A 17293-nucleotide genomic window follows, 5' to 3' on the forward strand; every position below is an offset into this window, starting at 1 on the left:
AATGTCGCCGAGCCTCATTTGCATACCTAATGAGCCGCCATTTTTGCGGAAGAGGCTCTTGCGCTAGAAGGAGCATCTACACTGCCCCTTCTTGCGCAAGAAAAACCCTCTTGCGCAATGCCGTTATTCCTGAAAATAATCAGCGTAGTGGCATTGCGCAAGAGGGTTTTTCTTGCGCAAGAAGGGGCCATGTAGACAGCTCCTTCTAGCGCAAGACCCTCTTCTGCAAAAATGGCGGCTCATTAGGTATGCAAATGAGGCTCGGCAATATTCCACGCTTAGCCTCATTTGCATACTTCTGGCGCAACAACCTGCCAGTGTAGACATAACCCTGTCTCTGCTTTAATCCCCAAATGGACCACATCCTGCAGAGATACAGTCTTGAAACTGACAGATATCACCACTTAATAATTGATGTCTGCACAATTAGCACCTATCCAGGGGTCCAGGATCTTACTCCCCCTCTCCCCATCACTTTGATCTGCCCCTTGAGCATCCTATATAATCAGTTGTAACCTATTGTTTGGCAGTGTTCACTGAGCTTAGCAAGTGACACTCCACCCAGCGCTGTGTGTGTAATAAACTCTCCTGCTTGCTTCACATATGGTGTCCAGATTCTGTTCCTTCCACGTGGAGGCGTAGAGGGGAAGGGGGAGCACAGACAAATCTGGTTTTCCCCACTGAGGTTTGTAAACCCTGAAGAGCAGCGCCCAGAGCCACTGTTGAAGGAGGGAAGATACCCAGGAGCACTCAAAGGTTTGCTGAAATAGCCCAAAACAAAGATTTCAAGGATTTAACTTCCTTTCTCAAGGTTTTATTTTTCTACCTCCTAGTTAAATAGAAATATCCCCATTTCCCCAGGGTGTTCATTTATAGCACATCAGATCTAAAGAGAGCAAGACACCTTCAGCCAACAAAACGCATGTTCGTTTTCAGTTCCGTAAGAAAACAAACCCAGCAGTCACATGGCAGTGGCCTTTTCCGGGGGCTCTGATGGCCGCTCCCACATATGGAACCGAAAAAGCACTGCGCACATTCCCTCTTCAAAGCCAAACGTTCATTTCTCTCTGCACATGCCCTGTCATGCAGGCCAGCAGCGCACCCATTTTGTAGACGGGTTCAACTGAGGCAGAAAAATGACTTACCTGCTTCTACAGAGGAAGCCGGTTACAGTGCCAGGATCTGAGCTCCATGCTGCACAGACCACGTGCTCTTTCTGCCAGCACAGGGAGACTGGAATAAATGAGAGTTGACCCATTAGCTCTGGAGTGCACTGCTAACCTTCTCTTGTGAAGGACATTATAACTACCAGATGGGAGAAGTCAGGAGGCGGGCAAGCAACTAAAGGATTCATGATGACCGAGCTTTGGCCTGTTTAATTATACTAGACTTCTCAAAGCTTGTGTTCCTTTCCATTTTCCTTGGAGTTTGACTTCCACTTTTAAAAGATGTTTTGTTGGCACTATCTGTCTCTTGTATTGCTTTTTAGCTACGGTGCAAAATTTTGTCCTTTTACTTTTTGGGAGTGTGTACACACACACACACACACACACACACGCACGCATGCACGCACATGCACACATGCACACAGAATCTCTCTCGTCCAGCACCCTGGGGACCTGACCGGTGCCAAACCAGAGAATTTGCCAAATCCCGAAAGCTCGATATTATCTAGCAGCATTAGCATCACTACCACTGTTTTCTGTGCTGTAAGGAGACATGTAGGGGCAGGGGCAGATGACCGTTTTGCAGGGCCCCGGGCAGCATAATTCTGCGGGGGGGGCCCCCTTTGCCACGGCGCATGCGCGGGGCTTTTTGAGGCGCAGGGCCCGGGGCAGCCGCCCTGTTCACCCTGCCCTATATCCGCCCCTGTGTAGGGGTAAATTAGAGCTAAATAACAGCACAGACCACTAGAGCTGGTGGCTGTAAACAAACTTTATGGGACCACAAAAAACTTAGCCACTCCCCTGACAAGAATGGCCACACTGGGTCAGATCAAAGGTCCATTTAGCCCAGTGTCCTGTCTTCCAACAGTGGCCAATGCCAGAGGGAGAGAACACAACAGGTAACCCTCATGTGATCCCTCCCCTGTCATCTATTTCAAGTGGACGTGATAAGTGGACATTTGGCTAACTACAATCATGCCGGACCACAGATGTTGCCCAAACCAGGGAGTGCAGGACTAGAGAGGCTCAACCTGTATTTTATGTAGATAGTTGGAGACTATTGCTTTTTTATAAAGTTTTCATGCAGCTTGCAGGCATTTCACTCATGACTGTCCCTTTTAATTTTTGTTTCGCTAGTCTCCTCATTTTTATGTGGTTTCCCTTTTTGAACTTGAATGCTACTGCAGTGGGGTTTTTTAGTATTTTCCTCCCCTACCAGCTTGACAAATTTAATTACATGATGGTCATTAATTAGTGGCTCTGGTCAGTTAAGTTTTATTCCCTTTTTGCCATGTTTCCTCTCCATTGTGTCGCCTGCCTTCATTTTTTATTTATTGCACTTCACCCCCATTACGATTTCTCTCTCAAGAGATTTTATCCGAATGCTGCAATCTCACCTCTCTCCTGACCTGCTGCTACGAGTTGATGGACAGCAGTCCTCATTATTTTACCGTGACTCTTTAATAGGAGAAGTTTCATGGTGAGAGAGAGCACTCACTGGTGCATGGAGGCAGGGGAAGAGGTTTGTCTGTCAGTGCACGAACGTCTTCTGAAAGGGAGAGTGCTTTGGCCGACGAATTACTTCTTTCCACCAGAAAAATACGGCCCGCTTCTGCGAGGATGCAGGGAAACACGGAGACTTTGGGGCCATCTATTCTACTCAAGAATCTCTCCGGAAATAATGAGCACAGCCAGTTAAACTCACCTATTACTTCCAGGATTTAACACTGAGGGTGAATTTAGCCCAGCGGGCCACATTGTGTGTCCCCGAGTCAACTTCTAAAGCTCTGGGCTCTGTTTTGGGCCCTTATTTTTTTGCTCACAAAGTATTTCATTCTTTTGCCCATGCAAATACCTGAATTCAGACGTGCACCCTGCATCTCTTTCTAAAGAGGGCCAGGGATCACCGTCCAAAGGACTGGGCCAAGAGACAACCAGGCATGAAAAACTGCACGGGCACAGCTGTGGTGGGATCCCATTTCCCCCGCAATAGGGAGAGTCGGACAGCATGGCCCGGTGCATTTTGAGAGATGAAACCCAACTGAGTGGCAATGCAGAACGTCCCACTGAGAACGCTTTGGTCCAAAGCCTGGTATAGGTCACATTGAGCCATGCAAGAGGGTGAGGAAGCCAAGCGAAACCTGCATGAGTCAGGTGGGAAAACTATTTTAACAACAAGGTGCCGCTGTGAGGGAGTGGAGAAAGGAGGGCCCGGCCCCAGGGTGAAAGAAAGCCTCTGGACCCAACTAGCCCTGCTCCGCTTTACCTGCAACCAACGCCAGACCGGGGCGGGGATGGGGGGGCGTGAAAAGGAAGGAGCCTGGCTCCATTTGGGGCTGACTAGCAAGGAGGCAGGAGCGTGGCTCATCTGTCTGAGGGCACGACCCAGCGCCGTGGGAGCAAGTAGACTCACACCTACCTCTCTGGGAAAACAAGGAGGGAACCTCTTGAGAAATCCCAATGAAGGGGAATCTGGACTCACCCCAGGTGTCAGGACTTGAGAAGGGAGGGGCTCAGAATTCATGGGCCAGGAAAACAGGGGGGCAGAGAGGGCCAGCCGTTCGCTCCTTCCTGCCCACCGACTCAGCGATCTACTCACTAGGCCACCCAGCCTCCGGGGACCTGGCCACAGTCATTTCTAGCTATGGGGGGCTGACAGAATTGCTGGGCCCTGGGCTATGTGGGAGGGGCATCTCTGTGCCCCTAGAAGGGGAGGGCCGGGGGGAGGTGAGAGCACAAGCGCTGAGCCAGCCACCCAGGGCTCCGGCAGCGATTTAAAGAGCCCCAGACTCCGGCCACCACGAACCCCAGGGTGTTTTGTCCTCTTTGCCCCCCCCCATCAGCAGGCCTGCCGTCAGCCCTCTGAAGCCTTGGCTCTCCTCTAAATGAGCAAACCGCCCAGTAAAATGGGCCACAGTTCTTCCATTCCTATTTATCAGGCGTTTTCCTGGGCAAGGCAGGAAACGGAGGCTGCGCGGTAATTTTACAAGAGCAGAGAAACACCGTTGTGCTGCATGCAGAGAGAGGCAGCGAGCCCCCTATTAGAGGCAGGCCCTTTCCCCGAGCACCCAGCAAAATATCGGTGGTAAGACGGCAGCACCCGGGTGAGGCCGTTCAGCTACACAATCAGGCTATTAAATATGCATTTCGATGGAACGGCAGAAATATGTGCCGCCAGGAGACGGTAAACAACGTAGATGCACGATGTTCCGAGCATCAAGGTCGCCCGCCGAGTAGGTTTCCGCGCTATTGTATTTATCTGAAACAGGTAAAGATCAGCAATCCCAAGCAGATGGTTGCTTTGAGAATAAGAGAAGTGCTTATGGCTGTTTTTCCTTAAGAAAAACAATAACGTAAGCAACTCCGATGGGCCATCTGTTTCTTAATTTTAAAGTAAAGGGCAGAGAGAGCGTTGAGATCCTAGCAACTATATCCACCCCACAGTCGTTAATGTTAAACCAGCGTTCACGCCATGCTGTTTTGCTCAGAGATGTTAGAATCATAGAGCTGGAAGAGACCTCAGGAGGTCAGCAAGTCCAGCCCTCTGTTCAAGGCAGGACCAATCCCAACTAAATCAACCCGGCCAGGGCTTTGTCAAGCCGAGACTTAAACACCTCTAGGGATGGAGATTCCATCACCTCCCTAGGGAACCCATCCCGGTGCTTCCCCACCCTCCTAGTAAAATATTTTTCCTAATATCCAACCTAAACCTCTCCCACTGTAACTTGCAATGTCTGAGAATCATGCGTGATTATTTCAAGGTGTCCCAGAAAACATTTCAATGGACTATGTCCTCCTCAAACCCAGAAAGCTTGGTTTGCAAGCCAACCACTGAGCAGTAGCGTTGATGAACACTTAGGTTGGCTCTGGGCCTAGTTACGCACACACGCAGAAGAGGAGAACACAGCTGCAAGGGGGATATGCTGGAGCCTGGAATTCAGTGGCAGGGTTAGGTGACAGGGCTATGCAATTGCAGGGCCACAGAGAACATCCTTACTTCGGCCCATCCTTCTTGCCTCCTAAAACAGCCTCTCTGAGGTGAGGGGAGATCGTCCCAACCCACAGGCAACAGGAGCACTCTTGTCAGGGACGGCCATGTGGCAAGGAAGGGCGGTGGCAGGATCTTCCCCTGCCTAATTGCAACTAACGAGAGCGTTAGCATGCAGTTCCTCCTGACGTGTGAGCCACCTCGTAATTACTCCTCAGGCACCTCAGCCTCATGACGTGAGAAACACATTGACACGTGCAAGCAAGAATTTCCAAGGTTACCTGCGCTCGGAAAGCTTCCTTCTGCCCGCTTTTATTTGCCTTTGCAAAGTGTATTTGCACAGAGACAGCCTCGATACGCAAGGAAGGCTAAAGGAGCTAACTCACCTCATGAGGCATGGGCATTTAAGCCATCTTGCCCCCTCGCACATCTCTTCAAACCGGAATCATATGAACTACCTCACTGACTGAGAACGCCTGTGTCCCTGACACTTTGAACCAATATTTCAGTCAGCCTCCTCTTGGGCGCGCAAGCTACACTCCTGAGACCTGTGTACTGACTGGGGAGGCCCTGGGTCGGGATCCCCCCCCAGCTGAGAGTGCAAGTCGGGTACTTGGAGGCAGACGTGTTACAATTCACATATGCAAATCCCTCTGTGGACACCAAACTGTGGGCAGCCCTTTGGAAAACTGTCCCTCTAGTACGAGGCTGGGCAATAATTTTTGACTGGGGGCCACAGGCAGAAGGGGAGGGACCTCCGGTGGAAGGGGTGGGGCCACCGGCAGAAGGGGAGGGGCCTCAGGCGGAAGGGGCGGGGCCATGACATTTACGTGCTGCCTCACCTACCGACCGTGATTGGTCTGGGAGTGAGGGAAGATGCAAAGTCTTTGTCCCCGCCCTCTCCCAGAGAGAACGGCCAGCTGTTCTGAACAGCTGGCGGTTCTCTCTAGGCTCCAGCGCCCCTGCCAGTGGGAGGAGACTTTGCATGCTGCCCCCAGGTCAATCAGGGCCTGGGGAGGGGGAGCACGAGAAGTCTCTCGCTCCCTGCCCCCACCCCGCAAGGGGGCACAGCGCTTAGAGTCAGCCACCAGCTGAGCAGCAGCTGGCAGTTGAGTTTAACGGCTGAGCCCCTTGCAGGGCTGGGAGGAGGCTTCACATGCTCCTCCCGCCCCCAAGCCCTGATTGGCCTTGGGGTGGGGGAAGTGCACGAAGTCTCCTCCCACTGTGCCAGGAGCACATGGTGCTTCTAAGTGCAGCGTGCTCCTGGCAGGGTGGGAGGAGACTTTGTGAGCTTCCCCTCGCCCCCAGGCCCTGATTGACCTGGGGGCGGAGAGCGGGGGGCACGACAGGGCCTCCACGGGCTGGATCAACTTGCTTGGTGGGCAGGATGCAGCCCACGATGCCCTTTAGCCCACCCCGATCTAGTAAACATGTTGGCTACGTCTACACTGGCACGATTTTCCGGAAATGCTTTTAACGGAAAAGTTTTCCATTAAAAGCATTTTCAGAAAACCGCATCTAGATTGGCCACGGATGCTTTTCCGCAAAAAGTGCTTTTGTGGAAAAGCGTCCGTGCCAATCTAGACGCGGTTTTCCGCAAAAAAGCCCCGATCGCCATTTTCGCCATCGGGGCTTTTTTGTGGAAAACAAATCTTTGCTGCCTACACTGGCCCTTTTGTGCAAAAGTCTTTTGGAAAAAGACTTTTGCCTGAACGGGAGCAGCATAGTATTTCCGGAAAAGCACTGATGATTTTACATGAGATCGTTAGTGTTTTTCCGGAAATTCAAGCAGCCAGTGTAGACAGCTGGCAAGTTTTTCCGCAAAATCAGATGATTTTGCAGAAAAACTTGCCAGTCTAGACGCAGCCGTTGTGACAAAACTCCTCCTCAACTTTGGTAGGACCCACGCTTGCCTCAGCAGCTCACAGCATCCCTCAATTTAAACACCAGCTTGCTGTTGGCTGTGTGATGCTCATTATTGGCCAGCATGTGGAAAAGAAGGGAAACCAAACTGCATAGTCTCTGTGGTCCCTCCGAGTGTACAGAACAAACCCTTTTACCAAAGCCAGTCTCTTCTAGTACTGAAATGGAGGAGTTGGGCGGGGGGAACCTGGGCCATTCTCCACTCTGGGTTCCAGTCCAGGGACCCTGTAAGAACAACTGTCCGTGTTTCTGGTAACACTTGTGTGACAGCTACAGATCCCTGGGTCCCTTCCCCAGCGCCTCCCTCACCACAGGTTCTTCCTTCTTCCTGGTACCTGCTTGCGCTTGTTCCTCCCAGATTTTCCAAGCTTCTTCTCTCCAACATCTCACCACACTCCTCACCATACCAGTCTCAACTGGTTCTTCTTTGGCCCCAGGTGTTCTGATTAGTCTCACTCATGAGAGTCTGGAAACTTCCTAATTGGCTCCAGGTGCCTTAATTGCCCTGATTGATTCTGGCAAGTTCCTGCTGGATTTGGATTAGCCCTTGTTTGTTTACCCTGGGAAGAGAGACTTATTCAATCTAGGGCTAATATGCTTCCCTTCAACCATTCTCCTGTACCCCTTTGGCCTGACCCTGTCACAAAATATACCATAAAAACAAAACTCTAAAGTAAGGAACAGAAAATGGAGGGTGTGACCAAAACGAGGCTTCCTCTGCAAGGAGTGCTGTGGGGCCATTTTAAAAGGGAGGGTATTGCAAACCAGCTTGTGGGCTAGACATAAACACGCAGATACCTGCACATTAATTTTACACTGGGATAACAACATTGAAAGATGTGCACATCGCGGAGTGTCCTAGTCACGCTTGAATTCTGAGTGGGTAGTTTTGCTCACATAAGTGTTTTTCTTTCAGCTCTAGCTGTTCCCGGAGTGAAGTCATCCTCTGTGCTTTCAATATCACAGCCTTTTGGCCTGGGAAAGGTAGGAACGCCACCACGACAGCACCACAGAATTAAGCAGAAGATGGCCTGTGCAAAAGTAAACCTCTGTGGACAAGGAGGTGAGTCACCCAATCAAAGCCCCGGAAAAAAAATCAATTTTCTCTGTTCCAGGGGCACCGACATGCTTGATGCTCTCCCACTACAAACTGACAGGGAACTCTGCCTTAAGCAACCACTTAAGAGCACACCACACAAAAAGCAATAAGCAGCCCCCAAAATCGGTTGCTTCTTTGAGATGGGTTTTCTAATAAAGGTGCAGGCAGATTGCACTGAAAGAGCTAGCAAGGCGGTTTGTTCCTGTCTCTGTTTGTATCTCCTTAAATATCTGCACTGGTAATTAGAGCAATTAGTAGTTAAACCTTATTATTTGATTTGCACAGGTCCTCAGACATCTAACTACTGTTTGCTGCCACAATTAACTGCAGGTTTAAAAGAAGTCGGACAAAAACATCTATTTGTGGATGCAAAATTCCTCTTGTTAGGCTCCTGATGTGTGTGACACAATATAATTACTCTTCAAACTTCTCAGCCTAGTGATGTGCAAAAGAGAATTTCCAAGGTTACCTGTGCTTGTGGCTGCAGGCTTTTATTTTTCTTTGCAAAGCGTTTTACTGTGTAGACAGATAGTACAGGCACATTTTGCAGATGCAGATGCAAAATGTCATCCACAAAAGAAAGGCCAGCTGGTACAAACTATCTGGGGATATTTTGGCATGGTCCCTTATGACAAGATTGTCTCTTGCCACGTGGGGCTGGTTGTACTGTTTTCACTGGGTTGTCAGAACTTCCGTGGCTTTGTTCCAGCTGTGTCCATCCCCTCCCGCCCTCCCCCTCACTACACGATTTCTGCCACTGTTTAAAGGAATTGCGTTTCTCTTGCATAAATGTTTCCAGAAAGCAAATGGTCTGCTTTCGCGCTCCAACAGCCGAGCATGATTTATACGAGAGAGGAGAGTAGCGGACGGTGCACCGAGAGGGTTCCCAGAACTCCTCACTGGGCAGAGACGAGTCAGAGCGGAGCTGAGCACAGCCTCACAATTAGGATTGTGTGGACACATTCTTCCTGTGATTGCCATAGGAGAAAAGGCGCATTTAAACCCTGCGTCTAGCCCATAAATCTGACACTAGTGTCATTTGGCGAGGAACAATGACAACGCCTTGTGTGGCCCAGGTAGGAACCCAGGAAAAGGTTTCTAAGATTCCCTACATCTGCTGCCTTTCCTTAAAATGCTCCTTCTCTCTCAGGGTATGTCTACACTACCCCGCTAGTTCGAACTAGCGGGGTAATGTATGCATACCGCACTTGCTAATGAAGCCCGGGATTTGAATTTCCCGGGCTTCATTAGCATAAGCGGGGAGCCGCCATTTTTAAATCCCCGCTGCTTCGAACCCCGTGTAGCGCGGCTACACGGGGCTCGAACTAGGTAGTTCGGACTAGGGTCCTATTCCGAACTACCGGTACTCCTCGTGAAACGAGGTGTACCGGTAGTTCGGAATAGGCACCCTAGTCCGAACTACCTAGTTCGAGCCCCGTGTAGCCGCGCTACACGGGGTTCGAAGCAGCGGGGATTTAAAAATGGCGGCTCCCCGCTTATGCTAATGAAGCCCGGGAAATTCAAATCCCGGGCTTCATTAGCAAGTGCGGTATGCATACATTACCCCGCTAGTTCGAACTAGCGGGGTAGTGTAGACATACCCTCAGACACACAAAGCACCAATGGCTCTAGCCTGTCTCCTGAAGGTAACAGGAACCATGGAACCATGCTGTCGGATGGACATACCCAGCCGCAGGCAGCCAGCAAGCTATGCTGGAAGAGTCTCTCTCGGGCTGAAGAGGTCTCCATGGTGATAAAATTCTTGGCCTCTCCCCTGAGGATACCACCACCTATTGGCTATATCGTACTTTTTAATCAGTAGTGCTCAAAGCCCTTCACGACCTTTAAGGTGTGTCAATCCTAGGCAGGTCCACCGCTGGGGAGGGGGGCATGGGGGCAACTACCCCAGGGTCTGGTGATTCAAAAGGGCCCAGGGGTTCCCAGCTGCTGCTACAGCATCACCCGGAGCCTTGGGCCCTTTAAATCGCCGCTGGAGCTCTGCACGGCGTGCTCTGAGCAGCTCTCAGGGCTGCCTGGGGAAGCAGGGGCATCAGGTGGGGTGCTCCATGCAACGCTGAGGGGCACACCGCAGCGCAGCTGCTCCCATCCCCGCCTCTTCCTCTTCTGAGTCCCCGCACGGAGCTGCCCCCCACCTTGTGCAGGCGCCGGGCGATGCTGTCAGCCCCCCTGATCCTAGGCAACCCTGTGAGGGTAGGGCAAGGCCATTGTTCCCACTGCACTGATGGGGAACCGAGGCACAGAGATGCTCAGTGTCTTGCCCAAGGTACACAAAGTCCATGGTGGGGCAGAGAATCGTACCGGGATCTCCCACATCCTAGACCAGTGCGCCAAGCACCGGACCATCCTTCCCTCCCCAAACAAGAGAACGCCATCTAGAGAGGTAGCTGTGTCACAGGGCAACCTGTCCCTCCAGACCTATGGCCCATGTGCACAGCCCACATCAGGGACTGGGGCAGCACCCAACCTGTGATTTAGATTGGAAGGGTTCTAAATGTCATGGCCATTCCCTTGTGTCCGCCCGTTCTCCCAGCCTGGGTGCTCTCCTAGTTAGTGAGACGGGGCTAAGGAACCCGAAATTACTACAGGACAGCACAGACCACTCATCTGATGTGTTCATCCAGCAAATGGAAAGCTCTTGCTTTGGCGTCTCTAAAGAAACTGACGCTCTTGACTATTTTGGCCCCAATTCAGGAAAGGTCATCGCATCCTAGAACTGGAAGAGACCCAGAGAGGTCATCAAGTCCAATCTCCTGCCCTCACGGCAGGACCAAGCACCGTATACAGCAGGGCTACTCAATTTTGGAAGCCCCGGGGGCCACAATGATACTCAGAGCACATGCTGAGGGCCGCAACTTAAGTGTGGTTGCACAGACATGCAAATATATGCAAATAGTTTCTTTCACACTGACGGGCATGAATACAAAGATTAAGGCGAGACTACACAACACGCAGGCCCCATTTAAGTCACTTCTGCTGCTGTGAATAAAATGCAAGATTTACCCGATTTCCACCTGTAGGACAGCACTTTTAACGAACAATGACAGTCCAGGAATTTAACTACTAAAACGCATCTCAACCCAAATCAAACGGCACCGCAGGCTGCAAACAAATTGGCCACACACAGGCCATGTGTTGGGTAGCCCTGATCTAGATCATCCCTCATGGATGTCTAGCCAACCTGCTCTTAAATATCTCCATCACCTCCCTAGGCAAGCTGAGATCCACTCCCCCGAGAAGCAGTGCAGAAACGGAACCTCTTCAGGTCCAAGGGGAGTGCAGTTTCGGGCCCAGCTTCCTGGGATAGAATAGCCAAGCGTTTTTATTTCTATTGATCTGTAATCTACTTTGCTCTGCCTGTTCTCGCTGATTACCACTTAAATCCCACGGCTTGTACTTAATACAATCACTTGTGTGTTCTAGCAAACCCAGTGTAAATAGTTGTTACCTGGAGGAGCAACCGGTGTGCACACTCCCCCTTTCATTGCTAAAGGGGGCTTACCTAAATAATTCCTTTGGGGTTTGGTCCCCTTTGGGGAATGGTGTCCCAGGAAGCTGGGCCCAAAACTGCACTCGCCTCAGACCAGAAGAGGTTCAGTGTCTGTGCTGCTTCTCAGGGGGGCCGGGATCTCAGCTCGGGGCCTTGGCTGGCGGAGATCAGCAAAGCTGGCCCAGCAGGACCGGGAGGGTCGTGGCCATGTCAGCACTCCATGAGACACCGCAAGGGGTCTTCTGTGACCGTCCCCCATCACAACTGTCTTTGACAAGTCCAGGCTGTTACGTCTCGCTATCGTTGCGATTTTTGCTAATGGATTCTTTAATTATTTGCCTCATTATCTTTCCTGGTACAGCAGTTAAACTGACTGGTCTGTAATACCTAGGTTGTAGTTTTCCTTTTTTATAGATGGACACTATATTTGCTCTTTTCCATTTTTCCAGAATCTCTCCCGTCTTCCATGGACTTATCAAAGATAATAGCTAATGGCTCAGATCTCTCCTCCATCAGCTTCTTGAGAATTCTAGGTGCATGCATCAAGCCCTGGTGACTTGAAGACCTCTCTTCTGTCTAAGCAATTTTTAACTTGTTCTTTCCCTATTTTACCTTCTGATCCAGCCCCATTTTCACTGGCATCCACTGTGTTAGGCATCCAGTTGCCACCACCCTTCTTAGTGAAAACCAAAACAGAGTTCATTAAGCACCTCTGCCATTCCTATATTTTCTGTTACAGGCAGTCCCCGAATTACGCGGATCCGACTTATGTCGGATCCGCAGTTACGAACGGGGTTTGCTGCCCGTCTCCCTGGTCTGCTGAGACGGGGAGCAAAGCCTCTGAGGACGCCGGCAGTGGGACAGCCGCGGCGTGTCTGGGCTGTCCGCTGCCCGCGTGCTCCCCGGCTTTGCTCCCCATCTCCCTGGTCTGCTGGCCTCCAGCAGACCAGGGAGACGGGGAGCAAAGCCGCGGAGGACCCGGGCGGCGGGACTGCGGTGCATCTCAGTCCGCTGCCCGCATCTCCTTGGTTTGCTGGCGGGGGGCGCAGCTAGTACGCCCCCACCCCCAGCAGACCAGGCTTTTCTCCGGACGCCTGTGGTAGAACAGCTGGGGCGCTGCCGGTTGGTCCCGCAGCGCCGCTCTGGGCACTACTGGACCAACTTGGCAGCACCCCAGCTGCTCTGCCCCAGGCGTCCCCAAGTCAGCCGCTGCTGAAACTGACCAGCGCTGACTACAGGAAGCCCAAGGCAGAGTTGCTCTGCCCCGGGCTTCCTGAAATCAGCTGCTGATCAGTTTCAGCAGCAGCTGACTTGGGGACGCCTGGGGTTCTTAAGTTGAATCTGTATGTAAGTCAGAACTGGCGTCCAGATTCAGCCTGTTGAAACTGATCAGAGGCTGATTCCAGGAAGCCCGGGGCAGAGCAACTCTGCCTCGGGCTTCCTGTAGTCAGCCGCTGCCAGTTTCAGCAGCGGCTGAATCTGGACAGTTCCGACTTACATACAGATTCAACTTAAGAACAAACCTACAGTCCCTATCTTGTACGTAACCCGGGGACTGTCTGTATTGTTTTTCCCTCTACATTGAGTAATAGTCGTACCCTGTCTTTGGTCTTCCTCTTGTTTCTAATGCATTTGTAAAATGTTCTCTTCTTACCCTTTATGGCTAGGTCTACACTATAGCTTTTTCCGATCACTTTTCCAGAAGAGGCTTTTCCGCCATTTGGTCCTGTCTAGATGGGGCTAAATGGCGGGAAACCTTCCTCTTGCGACGGAGCCCTTATCCCTCGTAGAACGAGGAATACAGGGCTCCATGAAAGAGCATGTTTGCTCTTCCACAAAAAAAGGTGGAACAGCAAAGGCATTCTTTGGACACAGCGGAAGTTTTCCGGGATCCCTCCAGTGTCCCAGAAAAACCCCACAGTGTAGACGTAACCCCATGTCACTAGCCAGTTTGATCTCACTTTGTGCCTTCTAATTTTGCCCCTACATCTTTGTATTATTCATTTATCTTCATCCTTTGTAATCTGACCTAATTTCCACTTTTTGTAGGACTTTTTTTGTGGGGGGGGGGGGGGTTAGATCCTTCAAGATCTCCTGATTAACCCAGAGTGGTCTCTTTCTATACTTCTTATCTTTCCTATGAAGTGGAATAGTTTGCTCTTATGCCCTTAATGTCTCTTTGAAAAACTGCCAGCTGTCTTCAATTGTTTTTCCTCCTAGACTTGATTCCCAGGGGATCTTATCTACCAACTCCCTGAATGTGTTCAAGTCTGCCTTTTGGAAATGTATTGTCTTTATTTTTCTGTTCTCCCCCCCTCCTTCCATTCCTTAGACTCATGAATGCTATCATTTTGTGATCACTTTCAAATTCTCAGCCAGTTACTCTCTATTTGTCAAAAGCAAATCTAGAACAGCCCCTGCCGCAAATAGCTGTCTTCAGCTTCTGAAATAAAAGTTTGTCTCCCATATATTCCAAGAACTTGTTGGATAATCTGTGCCCTGCTGTGTTATTTTACCAACAGATATCTGAGTAGTTCAAGTCCTCCATCACCACCAGATCCTATGCTTTGGATGATTTTGTTAGTTGTTTTTAAAAAAAAACCTCAGTGATCTCTTCTTTCCCATTAGGTGGTCTGTAGTAGACCCCCTACTATGACATCACCCTTGTTTTTACCCTTGACTGCAGAAGGACTTTTGCACGTGCTTAGAGTTAGGCACATACCTAAATACTTTTATAAACTAGGCCATAAGGATTCTCTAGTGCCAGAGAAATTTGCTGGCCTTTTATAGGCTGTACATGTTAACTTACTTTCCATTTCGTTATTTATGAAAGCCTTGGCTTTACATAATTTAAAAAGAACATAACTAAACCATCTACTTACAATCCATAGTACTCTTGGCCTTTTCAAATGTTAATATCTACTTTAGCGAAGACAGATACACAATTTCATACATGTGTATCCGATCCCCAGTCAAACCCAAATGGCACGCCTTTAGAAACTCCAAGAGAATGGACCAACAAGTCTTTTGTACGTGCTCCCTTGCAAACAGGAAATGCACAACACATACAGCCAGACAAATGGTTCTTCTTGATCTCTTCTACAATTACCCTTTAGATAGTTTGTGGTAAACCTTTTGCTACCTTTGGGTGCAAGGTATTTTGTGTCTAACAGCCAATTATTAGGGTGAAGACGTGAGCTAGGGGGCTATTGCATTTGTAAAAGAACTAGATTCAAATTCTGGCTCTTTTTCATAATGGTGGGGTTTGAGTATCAACTGAAACTCTAGAAGACCTTTTCACTATGTCACATGGTTCAGTAGTATGGCAAAATCGGCATCGAGAGGGCTGGAATGAAGTGGTGTTGCAGGTCAGAAATGTACTGGCAGATCATTCTAGGGAGCACTGCTCAGTAATTACCCACCACATTTCAGGAAAGATGTGGAGAAATTGGAGAAGGTCCGGAGAAGAGAAACAAAAATGAGGAAAGGTCTAGAGAATATGAGCTATAAGGGAAGACTGAAAGAATAGGGCTTGTTTAGTCTGAATAAGAGGAGACAGGGGGGACTTGATAGCAGTTTCAAGAACCTAAAAGGGTGTCACAAAGGGGAGGGAGAAAAATTGTTCTCCTTGGCCTCTGAGGACAGGACAAGAAGCAATGGGCTTAAATTGCAGCAAGGGAGGTTTAGGTTGAACAGTAGGAAAACGTTCCTAACTGTCAGGGTGGTTAAACACTGGAATAAATTGCCCAGGGAGGTTGTGGAATCTCCATCTCTGGAGCTATTTAAGAGTCAGTTAGACAAGCATCCGTCAGGGATGATCTAGATGGGTTTGTTCCTGTCGTGAGGGCTGGGGACTGGACTCAATGATCTCTCAAGGTCCCTTCCAGTTCTAGTGTTCTAGGATAGTGTTGACTCTCTGCTCTTAATTCCAATGTTTTTACAAACATCCAGGCTCCTCCCAGCAAAGAAGAACCTGGAGACATCTAAGCACTGCTGGAAACAAGGAAGATTTGCCAGCCTACCTATCTGTATCGGGGATGCTGCTACATAAGGAAAAGTGGAGGTTGTTATCAAAATACAATGCGCTAATCTATTATGTGTCTAAGTTCAGGCAGCATGCAACACTGGTGAAAATATGGCAGCGGATAGCAAACATACTACAATCAGAAAGACAGAGAGTCCCTTGTGTAACTCTCCACCATCCCGTTACCATCAGCAGTCTGACAAGAAGATCAGAAAGGAAGACAACAGTGACCTGCATCCTGTCCAGATAAATGTGCCTCACAGAATAGCACCACGTCATTTTTCTCTTCTCTTGTGAAGGAGTCAGTTGTCCATGGATTATATCATTTACCTGTCTTCAGGAAAACGAAATAATGCATCTTTGAATGCCTCCAACCACAAGATGGTCAAAGATTTATGGTTCACCCCCTTGTGAATATCATTCTTCCTAACTGATAAGGAGACTTTGATGCTCAATAACCTTTCTTCAGGGAATGTGAGTGAAGCCATCACTGCTGTCGGAAATCCAACTGGTTCATCAAGCCAAGAGCGCACCATCTAGAGATGGTCAGCACCAATGTCATCCCCTCCCTCCTGTAGCTGCAAGCTTTTGTTAATGAAGGGGGTATTGGGGATGAGGCGTTCTCACAGCCAGCATTGAACTCTAAGGGTATGTAAGAACATAAGAACATAAGAACAGCCGTACTGGGTCAGACCAAAGGTCCATCTAGCCAGTACCCTGTCTGCCGACAGTGGCCAGCACCACTTTTGTGCCTCAGAGAGAGTGGACCAAAGACAAGGATCAAGCGATTTGTTTCCTGCCATCCCTCTCCAGCCTCTGACAGACAGAGGTCAAGGACACCATTTTATCCCCTGGCTAATAGCCTTTTATAGACCTAACCTCCATGAAATTATCAAGCTTCTCTTTAAACTCTATTGTAGTCCTAGCCTTCACAGCCTCCTCTGGCAAGGAGTTCCACAGGTTGACTACACGCTGTGTGAAGAAGAACTTTCTTTTATTAGTTTTAAACCTGCTACCCATTAAATCCCCTGCCATTTTTAAATCCCCTTAGTCCGGGAAATGAGGTGTAACAGTTAATTCGAACTAAGGACTTAGTTCGAGTTAACGTTTAACTGCCGCGTGTAGCTGCGGGCAGTTAGTTCAGACTAAGGGGATTTAAAAATGGCGCCCGGATGGGAAGATGCAAATGAAGCCCGGGATATTTAAATCCCGGGCTTCATTTGCAACTTCGAATGCGTACATTAGCCTCCCTAGTTCGAACTAGGGGGCTAGTGTAGACATACCCTAACATGGCCAGTCTCAAGCAGGTGCCCGGGGCCTCTTGGGGAGGAGGGGGGGCCGCAAGCAGGTTTCAGGGGGTCTGCCAAAATAAACCCAAGAGCAGGGCCAGTGTTAGACTCTCTGGAGCCTAGGGCAGAAAGCCAAGCCCGGAGTCCAGCTGCGGGGGCTGAAATCCCAGCCCAAGTCCACGCCCCTCTTCCCCGTGCTGAACCCAAAGCCTGAACAACTTAGCTTTGTGGGTCTGATGAATACATGCATGTGACAAAGTGGGTCTTTGCCCACGAAAGCTTATGCTCCAACACTT

The 17293-nt window shown here is 49.7% G+C and overlaps 1 long non-coding RNA gene across 1 annotated transcript in view; it reads right to left on the reverse strand.

The window, feature by feature from the left end:
• Positions 1–1005: 1005 nt before the first annotated feature.
• LOC149523494 (uncharacterized) overlaps positions 1006–17293 on the reverse strand; it is an 86343-nt gene continuing 70055 nt past the window's right edge. The window contains exon 3 of the long non-coding RNA XR_016346916.1: positions 1006–1233. This is a non-coding gene — a long non-coding RNA (uncharacterized LOC149523494). The remainder of the gene's footprint in view (positions 1234–17293) is intronic.

Source organism: Pelodiscus sinensis, chromosome 16 (assembly GCF_052426305.1).
Source record: "Pelodiscus sinensis isolate ZL-2025 chromosome 16, ASM5242630v1, whole genome shotgun sequence".
In the NCBI taxonomy this organism is placed as follows: Eukaryota; Metazoa; Chordata; order Testudines; family Trionychidae; genus Pelodiscus; species Pelodiscus sinensis.